This window comes from Macaca nemestrina, chromosome 3 (genome assembly GCF_043159975.1).
Source record: "Macaca nemestrina isolate mMacNem1 chromosome 3, mMacNem.hap1, whole genome shotgun sequence".
Taxonomy (NCBI): domain Eukaryota; kingdom Metazoa; phylum Chordata; class Mammalia; order Primates; family Cercopithecidae; genus Macaca; species Macaca nemestrina.
In genome coordinates, this window is record NC_092127.1 from 157,123,772 (window position 1) to 157,148,989 (window position 25,218).

General features: G+C 44.6%; 2 protein-coding genes across 2 annotated transcripts in view; both read right to left on the reverse strand.

Moving 5' to 3' along the window:
• Positions 1 to 6,725, reverse strand: part of LOC105487723 (cholinergic receptor nicotinic alpha 9 subunit) — a 28,476-nt gene extending 21,751 nt beyond the window's left edge. Inside the window, exon 1 of the mRNA XM_011751322.3 lies at positions 6,637 to 6,725. The gene's annotated coding sequence lies outside the window, so the exon portion shown is untranslated. The remainder of the gene's footprint in view (positions 1 to 6,636) is intronic.
• A 1,193-nt stretch (positions 6,726 to 7,918) lies between these two features.
• Positions 7,919 to 25,218, reverse strand: part of LOC105487724 (ras homolog family member H) — a 136,994-nt gene continuing 119,694 nt past the window's right edge. Inside the window, exons 4-6 of the transcript XR_011621343.1 lie at positions 10,438 to 10,690; positions 8,819 to 9,279; positions 7,919 to 8,016 (exon numbers count right to left, since the gene is read on the reverse strand). The gene's annotated coding sequence lies outside the window, so the exon portion shown is untranslated. The remainder of the gene's footprint in view (positions 8,017 to 8,818; positions 9,280 to 10,437; positions 10,691 to 25,218) is intronic.

Below are 25,218 nucleotides of genomic sequence, written 5' to 3' on the forward strand. Positions count from 1 at the left end.
GCAGTGCTCCCGTTCTTTAGAATAGAGTCCTGTCTGACAAAGAATCCTAGTGAATTCTATGGTTAAAAGATCCTCTGCCCAGCAGCAGCGTGGGGATGGGAAGAACAAATACCTTCATTCTGCTACATGTGTTTTTTAAAACAAAAATTACAAGAGTCAAACGTCATGTTTTGCAAAGAATGTTTTTCCCACAAATGAATATGGCATGAATACTTTCTCCATTTCATTAAATACAGGATCAGAGCATTTCTAACCTGTAAAGAGCTCTTCAAGGACCATCTAGCTGAGGTCACTCATGTTACAGATAAAGAAACTGAGGACTAGAGAAGTCAGAAGCCTTCACAAGGACATAACCCATTGCCCTGACTCTCAATACAGTGCTCCTTACACAACACTAGTGCAGCTGGTGAGGAAGTTCAGAGGAAATCAAGGTCGAGTGTGCCTTTAGGAGGTTTGGGAATGCACTTCCTTTCAGCCAAGGGCAGGTGGGACCTCGATCTGCCCCACAGGAGGGTGGGTAAAGGATGCTGACTCTCCACCGAGAACCATGCCAGAGACCCTCAACCTCTCCAGGAGCCTGGGCTCTTTGCAGAGGGGTGCTGTCCTAGGTACTCAGAGCCATGACGCCTGCTAACCAGTGCTTCACAACTCACTGAAACGACAGGAGACACCTCAATGGGACGCCATTCCCAAGGGCCTATTTCACTGCTTTCTAAGTTTGCTGGATTTATCCTGGATATATGTCTTGAAAAAAAAAAAAAACTCTCAAAGTTGCTTTAAAAGAGAGCTATGTGAATTCCTTCACCTTGCACCAGAGTTTAGGATAAGCGTTGGTAGTTAGGACACAAAGTCATGCTGAAAGGGCTGCCCATGGCACCACTCTCCAAACATTTTGGGGTTTACTTCTGTCTTTGTTTTCTTTCTTTCTTTCTTTCCCTTTCTTTCTTTCTTTCTTTCTTTCTTTCTTTCTTTCTTTCTTTCTTTCTTTCTTTCTTTCTTTCTTTCTTCTTTTTTTTTTTCTTTTTGAGAAGGAGTCTTGCTCTGTCGCCCAGGCTGGAGTGCAGTGGCGCGATCTTGGCTCACTGCAACCTCCATATCCTGGGTTCACGCAATTCTCTGCCTCAGCCTCCCAAGTAGCTGGGATTACAGGCACCTGCCATCATGCCCAGCTATTTTTTTTTTTTTTTTTTTTTGCATTTTCAGTAGAGACGGATTTTCACCATCTTGGCCAGGCTGATCTTGAACTCCTGACCTCGTGGTTCACCTGCCTCAGCCTCTGAAAGTGCTGGGATTACAGGCGTGAGTCACTGTGCCCGGCCACTTTGTTTTCTTGGTCAAAAGCAGCATAATGTAGAGTTTAAGAGCACAGACCCTGGAGTCGAACTGCTTGGATTCAAGTCCAGCCCCACCACTTACTAGCTGTGTAAGCTCAGCCAGATTATTCGAGCTCAGCTTCTTCATCTATAAAATGGGGACAATTATAAATAGTGCCTACCTCTTGAGGTTGTTTTGAGGACTGAATCATTTAATGCATGTAGAACCCTAAAAATAGTGCTTGACCATAAAATGGCTAGATAAATGATCATTAAAGGGGAAAATGACATGCTAAGCATGTCATCTGTAGCTCAATGCCACTATTTATGTATTTATTTATTTATTTTTCCTCCCCTCTTCCTCTCCCTCTTCCATCTCTCTCTCTCTCACTCACCCAATCTCTCTGCCAACTTCTTGATAGGCCTGGTTAGAGGATAATTGTTTTATGTGACAAGCAGCTTGTACTGTGGGTGGGAGAATATCAGTCCTACTATTTTCGTGTTGCCCTTTTTTATTGTGATGTTAATATTATTGTCAGTACACCGTGGATTTATTTATTTGCTTCCTGATTTCTGCAGTAGTCTTTTTAATCCTCTTATCCACTTTGTGAGAGTTACCCAATCTAACTCTGTCACAGAGATTGGCAAACTCTTTGCAAAGAGCTAGATAGTAAATATTTTCATCTTGGCAGGCCATATGGTCTCTGTACCAACTACTCTTCTCTGCCATTGTACTATGAAAGCAGCTTATGGCAAAATGAATGTGTGACTGTGTTCCAATAAAACTTTATTTATGAAAATAGGTGGCAGGGCATAGTTTGTTGACCCCTGATATAGATAAACAGATTCATAAATCCACTTTGCTCATGAAAATTGCAATAGGGAACAGTGTTCTAGATGAAGAAGGGGCAAAGCCTGCAGGGAAAAGGGCTTGACGTGCGCAGATGCATGGCAGGGCCAGGGCAGACTCTGACTGCAGCTCAGCCAGTGAGACTCAAACTGCCTTCCAGCAGAGGCTCTGGGCATGGAAGACGCCTTTCTAATAAGGAGTCAGAAATATAAGAGAACTGGAAAGAGTAGGAAGCAACCCAGTTGGATGTCTGGAGGCGGGGCAAGCCTCCTCACTTCCACAGGATGACCGTGAGAGTGTCGTGGGCAAGGAATTAGAGTTTCCAGATATAGGTGATGGTGGGAACTGTGGCTACAGCCAGGCCAGGGGCTGGCAGGGTGAGCAGCAGGTTAATGGGCCAGAAGTTCAAGTAAGTCCCTCTGGGGTCCCCATGAATAAGGACAGGCCTGGAGGGCAGAGCTCTGGCAGTTTCACTGAGAGGTACAGAGTCCCAGAGCACTGTTTTGTTTCTAGATTGCTAGAAATCCTAGCAACTCCCTTCCCCAGATGTACTGAAATCCATTGGCCTGGGGGAGTGCAGGTTAGATCAGAACAAAAGGGATTCAGGAAGGGGAGGAAGGAACAGCGGGCCCGGAGCTCATTATGGTATGGGCACCAAAAGGCAATCACGCTAGGCGTGGAGCTGATTCTCCTTTTGTGACTGCACGTCTGTGTCTCACTCTTGTCGCACTGTGTTCTGGCTCTGCCAGCGGTGTGTAGTGGACTGGAAGACTCTTCTGAGTAAAACCCAGCGGGACAATCTGTCTTGGTGCCTCTGGGCGTCGTGAAGGAAATGTCCAGCTCTTGAACTTTCCCAACCATGACTTCAAACAGATCCAGCTCCTGCGCATCACCGTCACTTCTTCTCTCAAGCCCCATGTATTAGTCTACTGGGACTCCCACAGCAAAATACCACAGACCAGGTGAATTAAAAACAGAAATTCGCTTTCTCACAGTCCTGCCTCCGCACCTGAGGACCAGCTCATCCAAGAATCAGCTGGAAGTCCAGACCAAGGTGTGGGCAGGGCTGGTTTCTCCCGAGGCCTTACTCCTTGGCTTGTAGATGACTGTCTTCTCCTTGTGTCCTTGCAAGGTCCCCTCTGTGCATGTCTGGGTCCTAATCTCTTCTTCTCATGTCCCCATGAATAAGGACAGGCCTGGAGGGCAGGGCTCTGGCACTGCCCTAAGAGATACAGAGTCCCAGAGCACTGTTTGGTTTCTAGGTTGTGACCCCGTTCCCCGATTGTACCCAGACCCATTGTCTCCTCCGATGAAATTAGTCCCACCCCAATGACCTCACTTAACCTTAATTACCTCCTTAAAGACCATATCTCCAAATGTGGTCACATTCTTCAGTACTGGGGGTTAAGCCTTCAGCGTGTGAATTCTGTAGGATGCAGTTCAACCTGGAACACCCCACGTCCAATCTGTGAACGAATCCCGGCAGCTCCACCTTCACAATATATCAGGAATCCAGCCACCTCTCCCCACCTTCCCTACTGTCTTCCTGGTACAAGCCATTGCTGACTGCCATCTGCACCAACTGTACTTGCCTCCTAGTAGCCAAAGGTGCCTCTGAATTCCCTTCTCCAGGTAAGGGCCAGACGGTCATTTTATTCCATTTCATTTTGTCTATTTTTTATTTTTATTTTTTTAATTTTAAATTTTTTTTTTTTTTTTTTTTTTTTTTTGAGACGGAGTCTCACTCTGTCACCCAGGCTGGAGTGCAGTGGCGCGATCTCAGCTCACTGAACCTCTGCTTCCTGGGTTCAAGGAATTCTCCTGCTTCATCCTCCCAAGTAGCTGGGATTACAGGCACCTGGCACCACGCCTGGCTAATTTTTGTATTTTTAGTAGAGACAGGGTTTCTCCATGTTGGCCAAGCTGGTCACAAACTCCTGACCTCAGGCAATCCGCCCACCTCGGCCTCCCAAAGTGCTGGGATTACAGGCGTGAGCCACCGTGCCCTGCCTATTTTTAAATAATTTATAAGATGGGGGTCTCACTATGTTGCCCAGGTTGGGGTGCAGAGGCTATTCACTGCGCTCCCTCATGATCATTGTGCACTGTGACCTCCAATTCCTGGACTCAAGAGATCCTCCTATCTCAGCCTCCCAGACAGCTGGGACTACAAGTGCATGCCACCAAGCCCAGCCGGGTGGTCATCTTAAAACACACGTCTGATCATGTCACCCCTCTGCCCAGTGGATTCTCTCCAGTGGATTCTCACCTTATTTGGAATAAAAACCAAAATCCTTACCAGCGACTACAAGGCTTTACGTGATGTCTCCCCCGACTTTCCTTCTCCAACACTCTCCCCCTCACTCACGTAGCTCCAGCCTTGCTGACCTCCTTGCATTCCACACGCACACTGTGCCCCTCCTTCTGCTCCCTTTGCCTGGGGCACCGTTGGCATCTCCTCCTGACTCCCTTTCTTCTTCCTGGGTTCTGCCCAGTGCCTCCTTATCAGAAGCCCTTCCCTGATGATGCTGCATAGAGTAACATCCCAGCCCTGTCTCCATCTCCGGGATCCACTCTTCCTCGCACTTAGGACCAGCTGACGTGTGTGTGTGCATTGCATTTGGTAGTTATCATCTGTCCTCCTACTAGAAATTAAGTTCCACAAAAGTGGGGGCTTTGTCTTGTTCTGTGCTGTTCTCCCAGCTACAGAGAGGATATTAGAGGATATTTGTTGATTGCATCAATGAGTACTATCTAGGATGAGAAATCTAAGAAATTAAAAAGGGAAAGGCCAGCTTTCAGACAAAGTATGGTGGGTATATTTCCTATGATTCATAAGCTTACCTGATATTTTTTAGCATTCACGGCCAGGGTGTTATTCACAGCCTTACACTGTCAGTCTACTGCTGTGTTATATTTTAACCTACATCAGAACAAAATTCCTTGAGAACATGGACCATAATTTTTCCCTTATACATAGTCCTAGCTCAAGGGAAACAACCACCAAGTCCAGTTAGCAGCATCTGCCACGGATGCAGGGGGAGGGTGTGGAGGCATCTCCCCATGTCTCTGATGACCTGATGCAACAGAAAGAACCTAAGGACGCAGGAGGAGTCCTATGGCCCTGGTTCAAGTCCTAGGACCACCACTTGCTAGTCATATGAGTAGTAATTATTTCTCAGAGTCTCATTTTCTCATTTGTATAAATGAAGATTGTAATATTTTACCCAAAAGGGTTACTGTGAGGATTCAAGAGAAAGCAGATAAAGTACCAAGCACACACCTGGAACACAGCAAGACCCTCAGTGAATGCCACGAAGATTCCCCTCGCCGAACCGCACAGGCTACAGTAGTCAGAAAGCGCCCACTGGTAAAAAGAAACTCATAAAGTTGCCAACAGAAGAGCCAAGTTCATGAAGAGACATGAGTGGGTGATAAGAGACATGCAGTTTTCTGGGTCAGGAGAGCAGCTGATATATGATCCAGGGTATCGGGTATGTCCAAGTGAGCGATCTGGGGACTACAGCGGGCTCTGATGTCTGTGCTTTGTCAGAGGGTACATACTATTCTCCCTGAAATCCCCTGAGGGAATATATTTGAAAGCTATAAAACTGTACAGTGTGGCATAGGGTATCTCCTGGCTTCCTCCTGTTTCTGGGGTCTTTCTTCGCTGCGTAGAGAAGACCTTATCCATGGGAAATTTCTGTCCTCAACGGTAGCCCACTTGCTCCTTGGGACTTTTCAGACATTTTATTTTGTTCTTGAGTGTCTGACCCCTTCTCATCCCAGGAGGTTCTCACCCCACTGGCTCTGCTTCCTCTTCTCATAGCGGACCCTGCAGTCACAATTGTGCAGTATTTCCCTGCTCATTGCAATCACCGTCTCTCTGCTAACATTGTAAGAGTTAGGCAAATGACAAGCCTGGGAAGAGGCACAAGGGACACGCTCTGCTCTTCTGTTAACAAGTAGCACGCTACAAGGATGCTAATCATAGAGAACAGGAGCTGGCAGATTCGGAGACAACACTGTGCAAACCCAGCGGATACCCTTCCCAGGCTATTCTGAGAGCTACCGGCCCCCAACCTCTCCCACAGCTTCTGCCGCCTGAGAAGCAGCATGGCCCCATGGCCCCAGGACCTCACTCATCTCCCGCTCCCCCATCCTCTGCCCTGTCCTGGCATGTCCCTAAAAGGGACATGTTAAAACCGAAAAGAGGCAAGGAGGTGCTTTCTCCCAGGAAGCAACGCACTGCTCCATCTCCCACCCCACCTGCCCTCAGCGTCTCTTTGGCTAGGCCTACTTAGCTGAGAGCAGCTCCGTGGGTATGAATGACCTAGGCTCCTGCTTCTGGAAGCGTGTTTGGAAGGAAGCAGGGAACATATTGAAAGGTAAAGCAGGAAAACTGGAAGATTTTATTCCCAAGTTTTTTCCTCGAAGACACTTTAACTTTCTCCATTTCTTCTTCTCATTTACCTCACCATCGCCATGGACATAGGCTCTGTACACCAAGGAGCTGAACGAGAGGAATCCAGGAGAGCCACAGAAAGGACAAGGGAAACCAGTGCAGGGGGGATGGACGCACATCCGCTGACCACGTAAAAGCCAGGCCAGAAGCTAGGCCCTCAGATACGTTAGGTTTTCTCGGTGCCTTTCAGAGCCATCTTGGAGCCTGAAAAAACAAAAAGAAAAAAAGAGAGAGAGAGAGAACATTGGCAATACTAATCCTGTTTTGTTGTTGTTGTTGTTTGTATTGGTTTGTTTGTTTGTCTGTTTTTTTAGACAGAATTTGTCTCTGTCGCCCAGGCTAGAGTACAATGGCGTGATCTCAGCTCACTGCAACCTCCACCTTACAGGTTCAAGCGGTTCTCCTGCCTCAGCCTCCCAAGTAGCTGGGACTACAGGCATGCATCACCACACCCGGCTAATTTTTATATTTTTAGTAGAAACAGGGTTTCACCATGTTGGCCAGGCTGGTCTTGAACTCCTGACCTCAGGCAATCCACTCACTTCAGCCTCCCAAAGTGCTAGGATTACAGGCGTGAGCCACTGTCCCCAGCCACTAATCCTGTTTTTAAACTTTGGTATTTTTATTTATGATGAAATATTTTGCATTAATTTTGATGTTTAGAAATATTGTATTAAGGCCAAGCATGGTGGCTTACACTTGTAATCCCAGCACTTTGAGAGGTCGAGGTGGGTCGATCACTTGAGGACTTCAAGGCCAGCGTGGGCAACAAAATGAGACCTTATCTCTACCAAAAAAAAAGGTTCTTTTAACCAGGCATGGTGACGCATACCTTCAGTCCTCCCCACATGGGGGAGGCTGAGGCGGGAGGATCACTTGAGCCCAGGAGTTTAAAGCCGTAGTAAGCTATGATCACACCACTGCATTCTGCTCTGGGTGACAGATAGAGACCCTGTCTCAAAACAAATTTCTATATTCATTACTAATATTTTTGGCTCCCCCTTAAATGTGCAGTGGAAGCAAGTGCCTCTCTGCCTCACTCTGGTCCTGGCCCTGATGAGATTTAGCCTAGCTGATGGAACTGGTCAATTCACCTGGTTGATGATTTTTTTTTTCAGAAAGAAAGAGTGAAAGCTCTAAAAATAATCTTTAAAAATCAAAGTATTTTTTTTTAAATGTGCAATTCTGCTACAATAATTAAGAAAAGAGTGAAAGTCTCAGTCACAAAAAGAAACCAAATTTAGACACAATTCAAATCCTTTATCTTCTGACAAAGCCAAGGTACTTCACCTTCTCAGCCACCAGATGTCTCTGTACACTCCCCGCAGGCCTCTGCACAGGGCACTGCAGATAACGTCATATGTGAAATCGGCTGTTTTTAACCAGCTCTAAAGAGACAGCACATACAAAGAAAAAAAAAACAGTTTGAAACGTAACAGCTTCAAATACCAAATGTACAGTGATCCACCCATTTATCCAGGATTTCTGGCTAACAGCCAAGTGCTTATGATAATAAAATCTATTAACAGATTTAAGCTAAGAAATAGATTATTAGAGTCAGGTTGTCCTAATCAATACACTTTCTAGAATGTTCCTACTTTATTGTTTTCTCGTACCTTATCCGGATTAATTTCTAATGGAGTATAATTCTGCAAGATCAAAATAGAGTATTCCAGGAACTAACTCTTTCCCTGGTTTGGAGGACTAGATTTTACCGAATTCTTTAGGGTAGGGAATTTTTTTGTTGTTTTTGTTTTTGTTGAGGCAGAGTCTCACTCTGTCACCCAGGCTGGAGTGCAGTGGTGTCATCTCGGCTCACTGCAACCTCAGCTTCCTGGGTTCAAGTAATTCTCCCGCCTCAGCCTGCCAAGTAGCTGGGACTGCAGGTGCGCACCACCATGCCTGGCTAATTTTTTGTTTATTTTTTGTAGTTTTAGTAGAGACAAGTTTTCACCATGTTGGCCAGGCTGGTTGTGAACTCCTGACCTCAAGTGATCCATTCGCCTTGGCCTCCCAAAGTGCTGGGATTACAGGCGTGAGCCACCACGCCCAGCCTAGGGTACGGAATTTTGAAAACAATATTTAAACCTTTTGTATATGTTTTTTAAAAAATCAGTGCATGAAGTGCTATGGGGGGCCCAGAAAACAAAGTAGTGGGAAGGTTGTACTATTCTTTCAAAGTAAGTTTACCTCGGCTTGTTGTCATCCTTTCCCTTCACATCCTCACCTCCCCTCTCAGAAGAAAATGTAACACTTCAGTGAACAGACCATTTCCTCTGAATTTAACTTTTTTGTGAGTTGTTCTGCAAATAAGCACTTCGTTCAACACCGTGGGGGACCATCGATCCTTCTTCCAGAGGTCCGGGAAAATGACTCTTGGGAGAGGCCTCTGTGATAAGACTCCATGAGCTTCTCCAGCTCCTCTAACACAGCATTTGTTCTTCATTTTAAAATTGCTAATCATAACAGTCACGATAGGAACATGGCCGATGTTCACAATGAGGTGCTCACTACTCATTTTAGTACAGTCATTTCTCTGGGTTTCCACGGCAGTAAAACTGCAGCTTTTCTTCTAATTTCCTGGGCAGTTCCTCCTCATCTGCTTCTTCCCTCAATGTTGGATTTCTCAGGATTCAGTCCCAAGCCTTCTTCTGTTGGTCAAGGTAGAAGAAAATCTTAGCAGTTATAATGAAACCTCAAACTATCCATGATGTCAAATTAGTTGCATGTCCTGAAGAGGATTGCCAGCCACAGGCTCCATCCCTCATATCTAGGTAGCTGCATTCTTTCTATGAGTCATCTGGGCTTTAAACGGCCATCGAATCACAGGCGGTTTTGTTCAAATGCAGATTCTGAGTCAGTAGGACTGACTGAGGCTGAGATTCTGCATCCCACATGATGCAGATGCTGCTGGCCCATGGACCACACTTTGAGTAGCAAGGTTTAGATGATCATATAATTATAATGAGATATTGATAAAACATACCTAAATTATCAATCACACCAACAGACCAAACCAATATATTATAATGGCTGAACTGGGATAGGGAAGTTGATTTTGAAAAATTTAAAGACTACATGCCTCTGGTTTCTAAAACTCAAACTCCATTCGAAGAGAAAAGGGACCTGAAAGTTCCATGACATCCAAAACGAAATTCTATTTTTCCAAAGGGCCCAACCTAAAGATTGATTGTGCAGATTTGAATGAATAGGTCCAGTACCAAGAATCAATTCTTTTGTAACTCAGAATCTGCAACTTGAGCCAGTCTGAATTTGGGGGGAGGGGGAGAGAAAGAAGGATGATCATATTATTTTTGCAATCCTAAACTGATATAGAAATAGGAAACCCAGAAAGGTATAAAATAAAATGAGAATTAAATTTATGCATATTTATCATCAATGTAGATGACAAACAGTCTTAAATTCATGATACTAGCAGTTTTAAAAATCAATGATGGGCCGGGTATGGTGGCTCATTCCTATAATCCCAGCACTTTAGGAGGCCGAGGTGGGCAGATCATCTGAGATCAGGAGTTCGAGACCAGCCTGGCCAACATGGTGAAACCCCATATTTAGTAAAAATACAAAAAAAATTAGCCGGCTTTGGTGGAGCACACCTGTAATCCCAGTCACTCGGGAGGCTGAGACAGGAGAATCAATTGAACCCAGGAGGTGGAGGTTGCAGTCAGCTGAGATCACACCATTGCACTCCAGCCTGGGCTATAGAGCAAGATTCCATCTCAATAAAAACAAACAAATCAAAAAACAAGTAACAAAATCAATGATGGGCCAAGTGCAGTGACTCATACCTGTAATTCCGGCACTTTAGGAGGCTGAGGCAGGCAGATTGCTTGAGGCCAGGAATTCGAGACCGGCCTGGCCAACGTGGTGAAACCCCGTCTCCACTAAAAAATACAAAAATTAGCTGGGCATGGTGGCGCACACCAGTATTCCCAGCTACTTGGAGCCTGAGGCAGGAGAATCGCTTGAACCTGGGATGCAGAGGCTGCGATGAGCTGAGATTTCCCCACTGCACTCCAGCTTGGGCAACAGAGCAAGACTCTGTCTGGAAAAAAAAAAAGTTACAATGTTATATCATAATTTCTGTAATCTTTGTGATAACTAGTATATTTTGCCAGTTTTTAAAGGCGTTTAATGTATTTAAGATCCAGTGGATTTGTGTTGTAATTTTAATTAAGAAAAAAAAAGAGCTTAATTTAGGCATGCATTTAACACTTAAATGTTTGGGAAAAAATATTTTCTTAAAAGCTTGTTTTACTTTATTAGTTATAAATGTACTGCATACACAGAGAAATGCTGACTGTTGACTAAAAGAATGCTAATTACTTCACAAATTTATGAGAAGGTCTTGCTGACCTTGTAGCATATCAAACGTGTCAAGTCGCTGCCAACGCAAGATTTCTGCGGTTCCTTTCTCCTAGAGTGTGCTTCTCCAACCCTTGCTTGCCTATTTGTGTGTCTGTGTGCTTAATGACTCTTTTATCTTGGATTGTGAATTCCGTGACCATGGAAACAGTTTGCCATGGTCATCTTTATACCCCTGCAAAGGTTTCTGGTATTATCCCATTTACAGAAGGCAGGCTTGGAGAGTTTTAAGTAGCATGTCCAAGTTGCAGCGCTGGGGTAGAACCGAGGTCTCTCTTACTTGTGAGCCCATGAACATTATTGTGACACTGAGTTTAATAAACAGTGATCACTGATTGAATGCTGCTCAGGTCATCTGCTGTGTTGTGCAGACACAAAGTCACAGAATTATGGGACCTCCCAGAGGTTTCCTTGAAAAGAACATTTGGAGCAAAACTTTAAACACTAATCCTTTGAAGAGCCAAAATCATAGAGAACCCAATGCAAATACACATCTGTCATTTAGGCCTTAATCTAAATTATGCCCCTTGCTCTTTACAAAACTCCATGGACTGATAAGAAAATGAAGGCTGTGCAAAGTGATATTGCCCAGCTTTTTGCTGGAAAGGCAGCATAGCATAGTTAGGAGTAGTGAAGAGTCCCTGAAAGGATTCTGGGTTCAGGCTGGCTGGGTTCAAATCTTCCAACTGCCACGTTTTAACTGGTGGCCCAGGGAATGTTGTTTAAACTCTCTGCGTTCAGTTTACTCATCTCTAAAGGGGGCAAAACAAAGGCTCTACCATGAGGTTGTTCTGAGGATTGAATGAGATGATACACATAAAAAGCTTACGACATTGACGACATCTCTAAAAGTAGATAGCAAACGTTTGCTTCATGTCTGATAATCTATGACAGACGCTCAACTCTTACTTGAACCCAGGACTTTAGACTTGAATTTCTTTTCCACCAGATCAGACTATACTGCACCATCCATTTTGGCTAGAACGTGCTAACATTTTTGCCCTGCAGGCACAATCTGCCCTCTGCATAACTCTCTTCCTCGTTTCCATGGCTGCATTTCTTTTTCCTGCGTAATTGAAAACCCCAACTGCAGAGGCAGGTTTATTTATAGCTGAAAAATTAGTGTTATTTAGCTTGAGCTTTTCTGCAACCATCAGTCCATTACTGTAAGAACATCCACATTTACATTGCAACATCCTTCTGTTTTCCCAGTGCCCTGTAATTCGTAATTAGCTACTCAAAACAATGTTTATTGAATGTCTATAGAGAAAGAAACCTGATCCAGCCTTTTTACATCCGAAACCAGTATCTACCCAGAGCTCAGACTCTCACATACCAACCACTTCCTAGACAGCTCTGCTTGGAGGTTCCATAGCTTTTCAGATGTGGCCAAAGTGGAACTCACCATCTTCCCCTGGCCTGCTGTGGGTTCCTGGTTTTGCTGAAGGAAGCCACCGTTTCCCAGTCCCCCATGCCAGATACTGGGAGTTGTCCCAGATTCCCTTCACATACTACTACATCCCGTCCACCACCAGGCTCCATCAGTCCTGTCTGCTAAACCCACGCCATCCCTCTCATCACCCCAACTCCCTACAAGGTAGTATCTCCTGGACTATTGAAAACCATCTTGGGGCTGGTCCTTCTTCCTTCAGTCTCCTTTTCCTCTAGTCCCCACTCACATTGCTGTTACATCGAAGTTTTGGATTCTGACCATGTTACACTCCCCTGCCCATCTGAAATCCTTCCATGTCTCTCATCACCCACAGGATGAATGCCCTGCTCTAAGTCATGGCATAGGAGACCCTTCACACTCTCTGCCCCGCCTTCCTCACCAGATGCATCGCCTGTCATCCCACATAGCTTTTCTTCTTTTTTCTTTTCTTTTCTTTTATATTTATTTATTTATTTATTTGAGATGGAGTCTGGCTCTGTCGCCCTAGCTGGAGTATAGTGGCACGATCTCAGCTCACTGCAACCTCCACTTCCTGGGTTCAAGTGATTCTCCTGCCTCATCCTCCTGAGTAGCTGGGATTACAGGCACCTGCCACCACGCCTGGCTAATTCTTGTATTTTCAGTAGAGACGGGGTTTCGCCATGTTGGCCAAGTTTGTCTCAAACTCCTGACCTCAGGTGATCCGCCCACCTCGGCCTCCCAAAGTGCTGGGATTACAGGCATGAGCCACTGTGCCCGGCCCCACATAGCTCTAATAGCAAGGTGATTTGCTGCACTCTCGCGGGCCTCCATGCTCTTTCCATGTTGCCCTCAGCCTGGAATAGTTGTACCCTCCATGCCCAACCAGTGAACAGCTTCTCTTTCAAGACTAATCAAGAAAGCCCTTTCCAACCTCCCAGGCAGAATTCTGTGTTTCCTCTCCTATGTTCTTGTGGTTTCTGATACATACTTCTATCATGGTGCCCATTCCATTACTCAGCTGTTTACCTATTGTCTCCCCGGCCAGACTGAGCATCTCTCAGATGCTCTATTTGTCTTGGTATCCCCAGTATTTGCTATACAAGAGGTGTCCAATAAATGCTCATGAAATACATGATTGTGGTGGTGAGAGCCAGGCCTGACAGGGGTCTCCTGATTGGCAGTGGCCCTTCTCCCATGCCACACTTCCCCAGGCAGTCTTGGCTGACATTCCCTGGGCAGTGACACTTCCTGGTGTCTGCAGTGAGAGGATGGTGACAGCTGAGTGTCTTAACTTGGGTCTTAACCTTACTGTGCACACACCTGTGCCAAGCATGGCTCCCTAGAGGGTAGCCTTAAGAGCAAGATGAAACAACCCTGGGTGTAAATGCACCTGGCAGAGAAACTAGCCCCATTGTGACCCAGCTTGTCAGAGTGGATCCCTGTTGCAGAAGGGATGTGCTGTGTTTGGGAGCTGACAGATTCCAGTCAAAATGGAAGGATCTAAATGAATTTAGATTCCACCTTTGACCTAGCCTGGATACAGTAGCTCATGCTTATAATCCCAGCACTTTGGGCGGCCAAGGCAGGCAGATCACTTGAGATCAGGAGTTCAAGACCAGCCTGGCCAATATGGCGAAACCCCACCTGTACTAAAAATATAAAAATTAGCCGGGCATAGTGGCGGGCGCCTGTAATCCCAGATACTCGGGAGGCTGAGACAGGAAAATCACTTGAACCTGGGAGGTGGAGGTTGCAGTGAGCCGAGATCACACCACTGCATTCCAGCCTGGGCGACAAAGAGACTCTGTCTCAAAAATAAAAATAAAAATAAAGGAAAAAAAAAGATTCTACCTTTGACCTAAATCCAGTGTAGTAATGGCCAAGATAAGTACAAGCTCAAGAGTTAAGTGTCTGGAGAAAAGAGAACTGTATTTAACTTACCTTAGGTTGTAAGCCCCTCAGCAGAGGGGAGTGGGTCACCTTTTTGATGAGAATACATGTTTTAAGATAAAAATTAAAACCACTTCTGGCCAGGCACGATGGCTCACGCCTGTAATCCCAGAACTTTGGGAAGCCAAGTCGGGCAGATCACAAGGTCAGGAGTTCGAGACCAGCCTGGCCAATATGGTGAAACCCTGTCTCTACTAAAAATACAAACATTAGCTGGGCGTGGTGGTGGGCACCTGTAGTCCCAGCTACACGGGAGGCTGAGGCAGGAGAATCGCTTGAACCCGGAAGGCAGAGGCTGCAGTGAGCCAAGATCTGGCCGCTGCACTCCAGCCTGGGCGACAAAGCAAGACTCCGTCTCAAAAAACAAAAACAAAAACAAAAATATTTCCTAGTTTCCCAGCAGAAAGAGGCACTGAGAGGTGAGTTCTGATCAGAACAGTGCTGCAAAATCCACTCATCCTGCAAATATTTACTGAATGCTGGGCAGAGAGTTCACAAGAATTAACTACACATCATCTTGTCCTTCAAGGTGATTATGGAATATTTAGAGGAAAAAGACAAATTCCTAACAAAAGGTGAATAACAATAACAATAAAAGTTAAATAAGTAATGCAAGCAAGAAGACTATTTCTTTTTTCTTTTTCTTTTTCTTTTTTTTTTTAGAGAAGTCTCGCTCTTGTCCCCCAGGCTGGAGTGCAATGGCGTGATCTCAGCTCATGGCAACCTCCGCCTTCCGGGTTCAAACGATTCTCCTGCCTCAGCCTCCCAAGTAGCTGGGATTACAGGCGACTGCCACCAGGCCCGGCTAATTTTTTTGTATTTTTAGTAGAGACGGGGTTTCACCATGTTGGCCAGGCTGGTCTCAAACTCCTGACCTCAGGTGATCCGCCTGCCTCGTCCTCCCAAAGTGCTGGGATTACAGGCGTGAGCCACCGCACCCAGCCCCCCCCTTTTTTTTTCGACAAGATCTTGCTTTGTCACCCACTACAGTACAGTGGTGCAATCTCAGCTCATTGCAACCTGCCTCCTGGACTCAAGCAATCCTCCCACCTCAGCCTCCAGAGAGCTGGGACCACAGGCACTGCCACCACATCCAACTACTTTTTTTTTTTTTTTTAATATTTTTAGTGGAGACAGGGATTTCACCATGTTGCCCGGACTAGTCTTGAACTCCTGAGCTCAAGCGATCTGCCCACATCAGCCTCCCACAGTGCTGGGAATATAGGCGTGAGCCACTGCAACCTGCCAACTCTTCCTTAAAGGCGTGACTCACTGCCAAATGAGAGGTTTGAACCAGAAGTTCAGAGAAGGGAAAGAGGGTTGGGCCTCCAGGGTGGACTGATCCATAGGAGGCAGAGACCAAAAACGAGACTCTCACTTGACAGACTGAACCAGCAAGATGGAGTGCATGGTGAAGGCGTGGGGGTGCATCTTGAGAGAAAGAAAGCCTTTGGAATTTGGGACTGGAGTTCGTCTGTTCTGTCATTTATTAGTGAGAGATCTCAGGCATTTTTAAAAAATCTTCTCTGCACCTCAGTTTCCTCATGGGTGAAAGGAATAATACTATCTACCCCACTGGGCTCCATGTATCATTCAGACCACAAGCATCTGTGGAGTCTACTTACACTAAGCCCTTTTGATAAGCCCTGGAGTACAAGATGAAAACAGAAAGGCCTGCCCTCAAGAGCTGCCAGATAAGGAGGGGCAGTCAATGTTGGTCCCCCTCTTCATTTACCTTCCAGGGGTCTGTCTTGCATGTGTGTGTGTGTGTGTGTGTGTGTGATGGAGTCTTGCTCTGTCGCCCAGGCTGGAGTGCAGTGGCACGATCTCAGCTCACTGCAAGCTCCACCTCCCGGGTTCAAGCAATTCTACTGCCTCAGCCTCCTGAGTAGCTCGAACTACAGGCGCCCGCCCCACATCCGGCTAATTTTTTTTTTTTTTTTTGTATTTTTAGTAGAGACAGGGGTTTCACCGTGTTAGCGAGGATGGTCTCGATCTCCTGACCTCGTGATCCGCCCACCTCGGCCTCCCAAAGTGCTGGGATTACAGGCGTGAGCCACCGCGCCCGGCCCAGGGGTCTGTCATTTTAAAGGACCAGTGGTCAGAACCATAAGCCACATACATAGAATGCAGGATATTGGTTCAGAAGTTTGAAGACAGAACAAGCTCTTCACCATCCACAACGGAAGGTTCCTGCCTTCCTGTCCCACTTTCTGTGAGGAAATGCATCTGTCCCTCTGGAGCTCCTGATTTTCAAAGCTTCTCCCCTGAGCTTTGATGAAATCTGGGGGAGCCAGCGTCAAAGGCAGCACACTCTAGTCACCTGTGATGATTACCCAAAGAGCTGCTGTTGACTTCAAGTCACTTCATTTTTTTAATTGCAAAAGACAACCACTAGGGGGCCTAGGAGCGAGACGCAGAGCTCCGATTCCATTTATCAGGCAAAATGCCTTTCCTTCTTGCTGAAAAACGCAGTCAAGGTCAACGAAACACACACCCTGGGCTGAGAACAATACCTTCTGCACCTTCTGCAAACCCTTAGTGAAGAACGCATCTCCCTTGAGGCTAAAAAATATTCTTAACTCAACCCATCCTCCACAGTCCATCAGGCTGGGCCAAGGGTTTCTTAGCCCTGATTCCATTTTTCAGTGTTTCCTTCTGATTAAAAGCCCTTTAGCACAGCAGGATTGTCTATAATAATAGTAAATGACTCACATGATGATGAGGCAATCTTTTCACATCCTGAGTTACAATCCATCTTGTAAAGCCTTGCAGTGGCCTGAATTACAGCCCTGGATTCTCAGCAAAGGCACAGAGTGGGGATTTTTGCTTCATCCTCTCTCCCCTCTCAGTTTCCCACACCTCATGCAGAGGCTTGAATGTCTAATGTACTGTACCTACCTATGGCAATCCTCATTAAAATCAATCACTCATTTGCAAAAAAAAAAAAAAAAGCAAGCAAGCAAGAAAAAGAAAGAAAAAAGAAAAAAGAAGAGAAAGAAAGAAAGAAAGAAAGAAAGAAAGAAAGAAAGAAAGAAAGAAAGAAAGAAAGAAAGAAAGAAAGAAAGAGAGAGAGAGAAAGAAAGAAAGGGAAAGAAAGAAAATTCTCAGGCCCCTAGGGGCCTATGAGGTCACAGTAACTCAAGTCCCCATGACCAAAACTGAGTGGCAAATCTTGTTTATCCTTAGCAGGAGTCTGTTTTTGCAAAGGTTCATCTCTTACATTTTCTGAGACACTCACGTACACTCCAGCAACAATGGAAATGAACATAATTTCCCAAGCAGGTTGCCTAGAAACCACTCCTGTGTTTCTGAAACTAATTTAAACATGAAAATTCAGCTCCTGACTCATGCCAGAAATGCACGTCATAATTTTCTCAGTATTTTACTTTCTTTTTCTCTCACATTACAAAATAATGCATGCTCATTGCAGAAAGAAATGAAAAGAATATGAAAATATAGAGGTCCAGAAAGTAAAGAATCTCCTGTAATCTCACTATCAGAGGCAACTTCTGTTGTCATTTGGGAATATTTTCTTCTAGGCTTTTTTTTTTCCTATGCATTTTTAACATCATGGAGATTAATAAAGATTTTACACTGAGATTAATACTGAATTTAATTATATTTCAGCATTTCTCCATCTGGTGAAATTTTCAGAAACGTGATTTTTAAAAGACTGCATTATATTACAGTTCATTTTCCCAATATTAACCATAAATGCTAGATGTTTAGGTTATTTCTAATTTTTCACCATTATAATGTCGCAATGATCAACTTAGTACAAAATAGTTATTATATCTTTATTTCTTCAGGATAAAATCATAAAAGGAGTTTCAAAGAGGATAAACATCTTAAAACTTTTTAAATATTGAACTGATACATGTTTATGTTTTTTTAATTAAACAGTACATTAAAAACAAATTTCTTTCTCCACTCTCTACAAGTAACCCCTGTTTCTGTGAATACAGAGCACATGTGTATCATTTGTCTATTTGACACTGTACATTGTTCTATCACTTGCTTTTTTGACTTACTGTGTCTCAGACATCTTTCCATATCAATTCAAATTGATCTATTCTTTTTAGAATTTGCAGAATATTCCATGAGATGATGTATTATCACTTATTTGCCCTAGACAAAACCTCTTAATGCACTGGATACATATGCAGTGAGCTGGGGTCCCTAGCAATGGGTCTGAATCTATACTGTTCCATCCACACCATACCTTTCCTGGGAGGGAACAGATGATGGCAAAGGTAACCGCCTTATCTGGCTGGAATTAGTATTATATTCTAACCCAAAGGTCTCCAAACTTTTCTGATCTCTCCATTTACTGATTGAAATTTTGAGCATGCCCCCATTTATGTATTTTTTAAATTTATAGATTACATACAGATATGACTTTATGAAAATAGAGTCACGTGCTACAAAACATTTCAGTCAATGTCAAGTGACCACATATACTGTGATCCCATATACTGTGTAACCATCATGTTACAATTGCCTACAATATTCAGTACGATAACATACTGTACAAGCCGATAGCCTGGGAACAAAGGCTATACCATTTAGGTTTGCGTAAGTACTCTTTATGACGTCCACATGATGATGAAATCACCTAACAATGCATTTCTTACAAAATGTCCACATTGTTAAATGACACATGACGGAATTATTGTTCATATCACAGGACAGACACAAAAAGGGATATCTTAGTGAATATCCATTTTGAATTAAAGATGAAATATATCTATTAAATTATTTATTTCTTTAATACATTCTATACAATATAATAAAATATTTTTGCTCTTTTTGGCAAGCGCAATGTGATTGAATATGTTTCATTATATTTAAAAATATTGGTTTAACATCTTGTATTACAGTTATTCTGGGGTCTGATTTTAAATTCAACATATTTTAATCATCAATGTAAGGTTGCCATTGCAGGAAGAGACCCCTCACAAATATACATAGATCTAAACAAAGAAGAGTTTTGTTCACCATTCTTACAGTCTCACCAACCAAAAATGCAGTAGTTTGGAAATTCACTGTCACTTGCCGTATTCAGTCTATCTTTGATCTGTAGTTACTTTGTAGAAATCTTTTGAAGCTAAGTATCCATTTTATGCACTTTAGCTTAATTAAAATTAGATTATATGTTCCCTGAATCCACTTACCCAGGCCCACGTCCCAAAGCAGACTCTCAATCTCCCACTTCAAGTCTGCATCTCCCTCCACTTCTCCATCCCAGTTACTGACAACTCCAGGCTCCGGTTGCTCAGGCCGGAAAACTTGGGGCTCTCCCTTGCCTCTTCCCTTTCTCTCAACTACACATGGAATTAATCAGAAAATCCTAATAGCTCTACCTTCAAGACATATCGAGAACCTGAATGCCCCTTGTCCCTTTTCCTGTCACCGTCCTGGTCTAAGCCACCATCTTCTCTTACCTGAATTATCGCAGTGACAGCCTGACCATGTGGCCGGTTCCTGCCCATTCCCCTCCATGGTCTCTGCACCACAGCAGCATGTGTGGGCCCTTTAAGAGTTGTATTCTTTTTAATTATTATTTATTAGGAAAAGATTTAAACTCACAGAAAGTTACAAGAATAAAAATACTACAAAATTCCTGTTCCCTTACGCCATAGCCACCTATAGTTAGCATTTTGCATGTCTTTTGTCTACCTACCCAGCTCTCTCTCTCTCTCCTCTCTAAATACTAATATTTCACGGCCCTTTACTCCTAAACACTTCAGTGTGTATATCCTAAGAATATTATCTTCCATAACCATAGTACAGTTACCAACCTCAGTAAATGTAACATTGATAAGGCCGGGCGTAGTGGCTTAGGCCTGTAATCCGAGCACTTTGGGAGGCCGAGGCGGGTGGATCACTTGAGGCCAGGAGTTCAAGATCAGCCTGGACAGCAGGGTGAAATCCCATCTCTACTAAAAATACAAAAATTAGCTGAGCATGGTGGCACATGCCTATAATCCTAGCTACTTGGGAGGCTGAGGCAGGAGAATTGCTTGAACTCAGGAGGCAGAGGTTGGAGTGAGCCGAGATTATGCCCCTGCACTCCAGCCTGGGCAACAGAGCGAGATTCTACATTTAAAAAAAAAAAATTGATATAGTAATTTTATCTAGCCTACCTGTTTTCTCGTTTTCTCGTTTTCTAGTTGACCCAATGATGTCCTATATATCATTTTTTTCCCTTTTAGTATAGAATACAGTCTAAGGTCAGGGTTACATATTGTATTTAGCAGCCATGACTGTTGTCTACTTTAATTTGGAAGATTTTACACTACCTTTCTTTGTCTTTTACGATACTATCATTTTTGGAGAATACTAGTCCCCTTTTTTCTATTTTTAAACAGAATTTTCTCATTTGGGGTTTTTTGATGTTTCCCATCACTAAATTCAGGTTATGCGTTCCTGGACAGAACATTAAATAAGTGATACTGTGTCCTTTTTGGAGCATCACATCTGGAGGCACACAAGGTCCATCTGCCCTTTATTGGTGACATAAATTTTGATCTCCCAATCAACATGTTGTTTGACTTCTCCACTGTAGAATTACTATTTTTTCTCTTGTAACCAATAAGCAATCTGTAAATAGGTACTTTAAAATCATGCAAATATGCTGCTCCTCATCAGAATTTCCAATTCAATGTAGCAACTATTAATGATTCTTGCCTGAGCCAGTTTTCACTTGGATGGTGACAAATGGTGATTTTCCAACTCCAGCTCACCCTGCACGTTTGCCAGTTAGTACTTTGCAGCATTCTACTGTGAGCAAGATCCCTCCACCTCCTCCTTATCTATTTATTATCAGTATGCACATGTGGATTTCAATTTTTCCTCCCTTGCCCCTTTTTTTTGAGACAGAGTCTCCCTCTGTCACCTAGGCTGGAGTGCAGTGGCACAATTACAGCTCACGGCAGCCTCGACCTCCCAGGCTCAAGTGATCTTCCCACCTCAGCCCCCCAAGTAGCTGGGACTACAAGCATGCACCACAACACCTGCCTAATGTTTTAAATTGTCTGTAGAGATGAGGTCTAGTGATATAGCCCAGGCTAAGGATTCCTATTTTTCCATAGTTCCACATCCCACTGCTGTCCTTAATTACTTTGGTGTTCAAATTGTGTCCGATTTGGCCAGGGGTGGCCCCTTCACACTAGCTCCTGCGTCCCTGCTTTAAAATCAGATCACATAACTCCTCTGCTCTGAAGCTTCTAGCCCGGCCGCCTCTCCAGATGAATTGACATTTCTAGCTCTGGTTTCAGAGCACTCAAAGAAATACCACGCTGCCCTAGACAGTCTTACGATATAAGGAAGGATTCACCCTGAAATGCTCTCAAGTATAAGGTCTCTGTTAAAGATAACACGGGGCCTGTGTGTACACTGGCCCAATTACTAAACCCTCCCAGGGCCAGGCACTGTGCACTGGGCGTCAGGCCCAAGTTAGAAAGAGTGCTGCCAGCACACAGGCTAGTTGGGAAGGCTGATGTCTAAATGCACACAGCCAAGAGAGGCAACGTGGTTAAGAGCACATACTCCCAAGCCAGTCTGGCTGGATTAGAACCCAGTTCTTTCGCCTCATAGCTGTATGATGTTGACAAGTTACCTAACATGGCTGTGCCTCAGTTTTCTTCAGCTGCAAATTGGGGATAATTATGGTACGTCTCTTTCTTTTTCTTTTCTTATCTTTTCTTTTTTTTTCTTTTTGAGACAGAGTCTCGTTCTTGTTGTCCATGCTGGAGTGCAGTGGCACAATCTTGGCTCACTGCAACCTCTGCCTCCTGGGTTCAAGTGATTCTCCTGCCTCAGCCTCCCAAGTAGCTAGGGTTACAGGCGCACACCATGACACCCAGCTAATTTTTGTATTTTTCGTAGAGATGGGGTTTCACCATGTTGGCCAGGCTAGTGTCGAACTCCTGACCTCAGGAGATTCACCCATCTCAGCCTCCCAAAGTGCTGGGATTACAGGCATGAGCCACCATGCCTGGCCAGCCAACATATTTAAATTAGTGTCTGACACACAGTAACATCTCAATAAGGGTAGGCTGTTGCAAAAATAAAGTCTGGTAAGTAGCTGTGCTGTCAAAAGGAAGGAGTTGTCCTCCTGGAAGTTTTGAAGGAAGTAACAAGTGAGCTACACTAGCAAGAGGAAAAGAAGAAGGATTTCCAGACAGATGGGGGACCTCTGGCCATGGAGGCAGCATTATGTTTATTTAATGAATATTTCTTATTCACACATTTTTTGTTTTGACTCTGTTTCCCCTCCCCTCCAACTTCTTGTTTTCCTCATTTCTTTATTATATAAAAGAATGAACCTACAGCCTTGTATGATGGCTCACGCCTATAATCCCAGCACTTTAGGAGGCCAAGGCGGGTAGATCACCTGAGGCCAGGAGTTTGAGACCAAACTGGCCAACATGGTGAAACCCTGTCTCTACTAAAAATACAAAAATCAGCCAGTCTTGGTGGCACATGCCTGTAGTCCCAGCTACTTGGGAGGCTGAAGCAGGAGAATCACTTGAACCCAGGAGGTGGAGATTACAGTGAGCTGAGATCACTGCACTACAGCCTGGGAGATAGAGTGAGACTCTGTCTCAAAAAAAAAAAAAGAATGAACTTACCAAAGTACACCATATCCTGTGACACAGTGACAGCATATCACAATGTTATATCTCTTCTAATCTTTTATTTCAGCTCAGACAGAATAAGCTCTCTGCCCTTCTGATCTCACCTCCCCAAGCTCTACATGTCCTCGCCAGGCCTGTCTTGATTTTTTCCAGGCCTAAGCATTGGGAAACTGGGGAGCCAGTCTAGGGCCTGGCTTGGGCTGATGCAGAGATAAGGCAAGAGTCATAAACTCAAATGCAGGAAAGTACCGAAATAAGTGAAAAGGCAAATAATAAAACAACAGCAAGCAATGGGGACTATGGGAGCTGGTCCACTCATGACCAACTCAAGGCATTCAGATTCATTTTTTGAAAACATTGCACTGGCAAGGACGCTATTAAAAGTAATTAACAACTGGTATGACATGGCACCGACCCATCAGAACGGAGAGCCGCATAAACAGCCAGCAGTGGTGTGGACCAGCTGAATGTCAGCCCCATACTCTGGCCAAGTCAGACTTCCTGAGTTGAGACTCTGGAGCTACCCAGCTGGTCTCCAGGTTGCTACCTCTGCCCTAGTCAAAGTCAGAACAGGAACAGCAGGTCTCAAAACCAGAGTCATAAGTAGCACCAAGCACAGTTCCTGCACACAGTAGGTGCTCAACAAGTATATGTTGAACAAAGAGGCAGCATGGTTAGAATCATGGGCTCTGTAACTGGATGCATCAGTCGGAGTCCTGGCTATGCTATGAACTGGCCATGTGGCCTTGAACAATTGACTAAACTCTGTGCTTCAGTTGCATTAGTTATGAAGTGGGAGTAATAGTAGACACAAGAGTACATTAGAAGATACATGCCAGCCGGGCACAGTGGCTCACGCCTATAATTCTAGTACTTTGGGAGACCACAGTGGGCAGATCACTCAAGGTCAGGAGTTTGAGACCAGTTTGGCCAACATGGCCAAAACCCCGTCTCTACTAAAAATATAAAATTAGCTGGGTGTGGTGGTGTATGCCTGTAGTCCCAGCTACTCCGGAGGCTGAGGCAGGAGAATCACTTGAACCCAAGAGGTGGAGGTTGCAGTGAGCCAAGCAAGATCGCACCACCACACTCCAGCCTGAGCAGCAGAATGAGACTCCATCTCAAAAAAAAAACAAAAAACAAAAAGATACATACTAGCACAGTGCCTGGCACATAGCAAGCACTCAAACATTAACTATCAATATTGGCTGTAGTGCATTCAATAAACAAGTGTGCTGGGCACCCATGCCAAAGTGGGCAGTCCTCAAAGCTGACGTGGAGGATCTAGGCCACTAGTCACGCAGAAGAAGGCCGAAACGTTGGGCAGCCCCAGGAAGGAAATTGCTAAATGAAGCCAGACAGTTTGTTTTGTTCTGTTTTGTTTTGTTTTAACCAGAGTTCCAGATACACTCTGCCTTGCTCCAGAGCTTTCTGGATCCCTTCTCCTTTGATTCAGGCTTGGTCTGCCTGATGCTGAAAGTCATCCTAGGAAGAGGGAAGATGATACCCCGGATGCTACAACCAGGCATACCTGTCCTCGTCACAGGGCCAGTTTCCGGGAAGTCTCTGCCAAAACAGGAGCAAGGCTCAGCTTGGGATGGAGACGTGCCACCCAGTGCCCCATTTCCTAGTTGGATGTTTGATTTGTCCTCTTCCTGCCACCACCCAGCTCAGCCACTGTATCACACAGAACTAGAAAAGTCACATCTTGTAGCCATGGTGACCAACTAGCACACAGGTTCGCTCTCTGGCCGCAAGCAGCAGACAAGGTAGCTTTTCTGTTTGTAGTTTAGCTGTTTATTAAGGCCCAGATGCTAGGGTTTGCTGGCTATCTGTAAGGAATTGAGCAATTGCAGGTTATATTTTTCTTTCTTGGGTGTGGTTGGGGGTGTTTTTTCAAACATGGTGTGTCTTAGCAACTGAAAGGAACTGTAAGAGGGCTCCTTTGGTTTGCGGCTAATCCAGGTTTCTTGGGATCCCCATTTCCTCCAGATTAGCGTGCTCACAGCTGATACCCTCTTTATCAACTGGCTCCATATGCTTCCTGTCCCCGCAGTTTGAGATGGGTGAAGGCAGCTGCTACTGCCGGGTATAAACAGGGACTTCACAACTGCAAGGGTCTTTGCCGGTCCCTTCAGACTTTCTGCTTCCAAAGCCCAATGGGAACATAAAGTGGATCTCCCAGCCAAAGACTC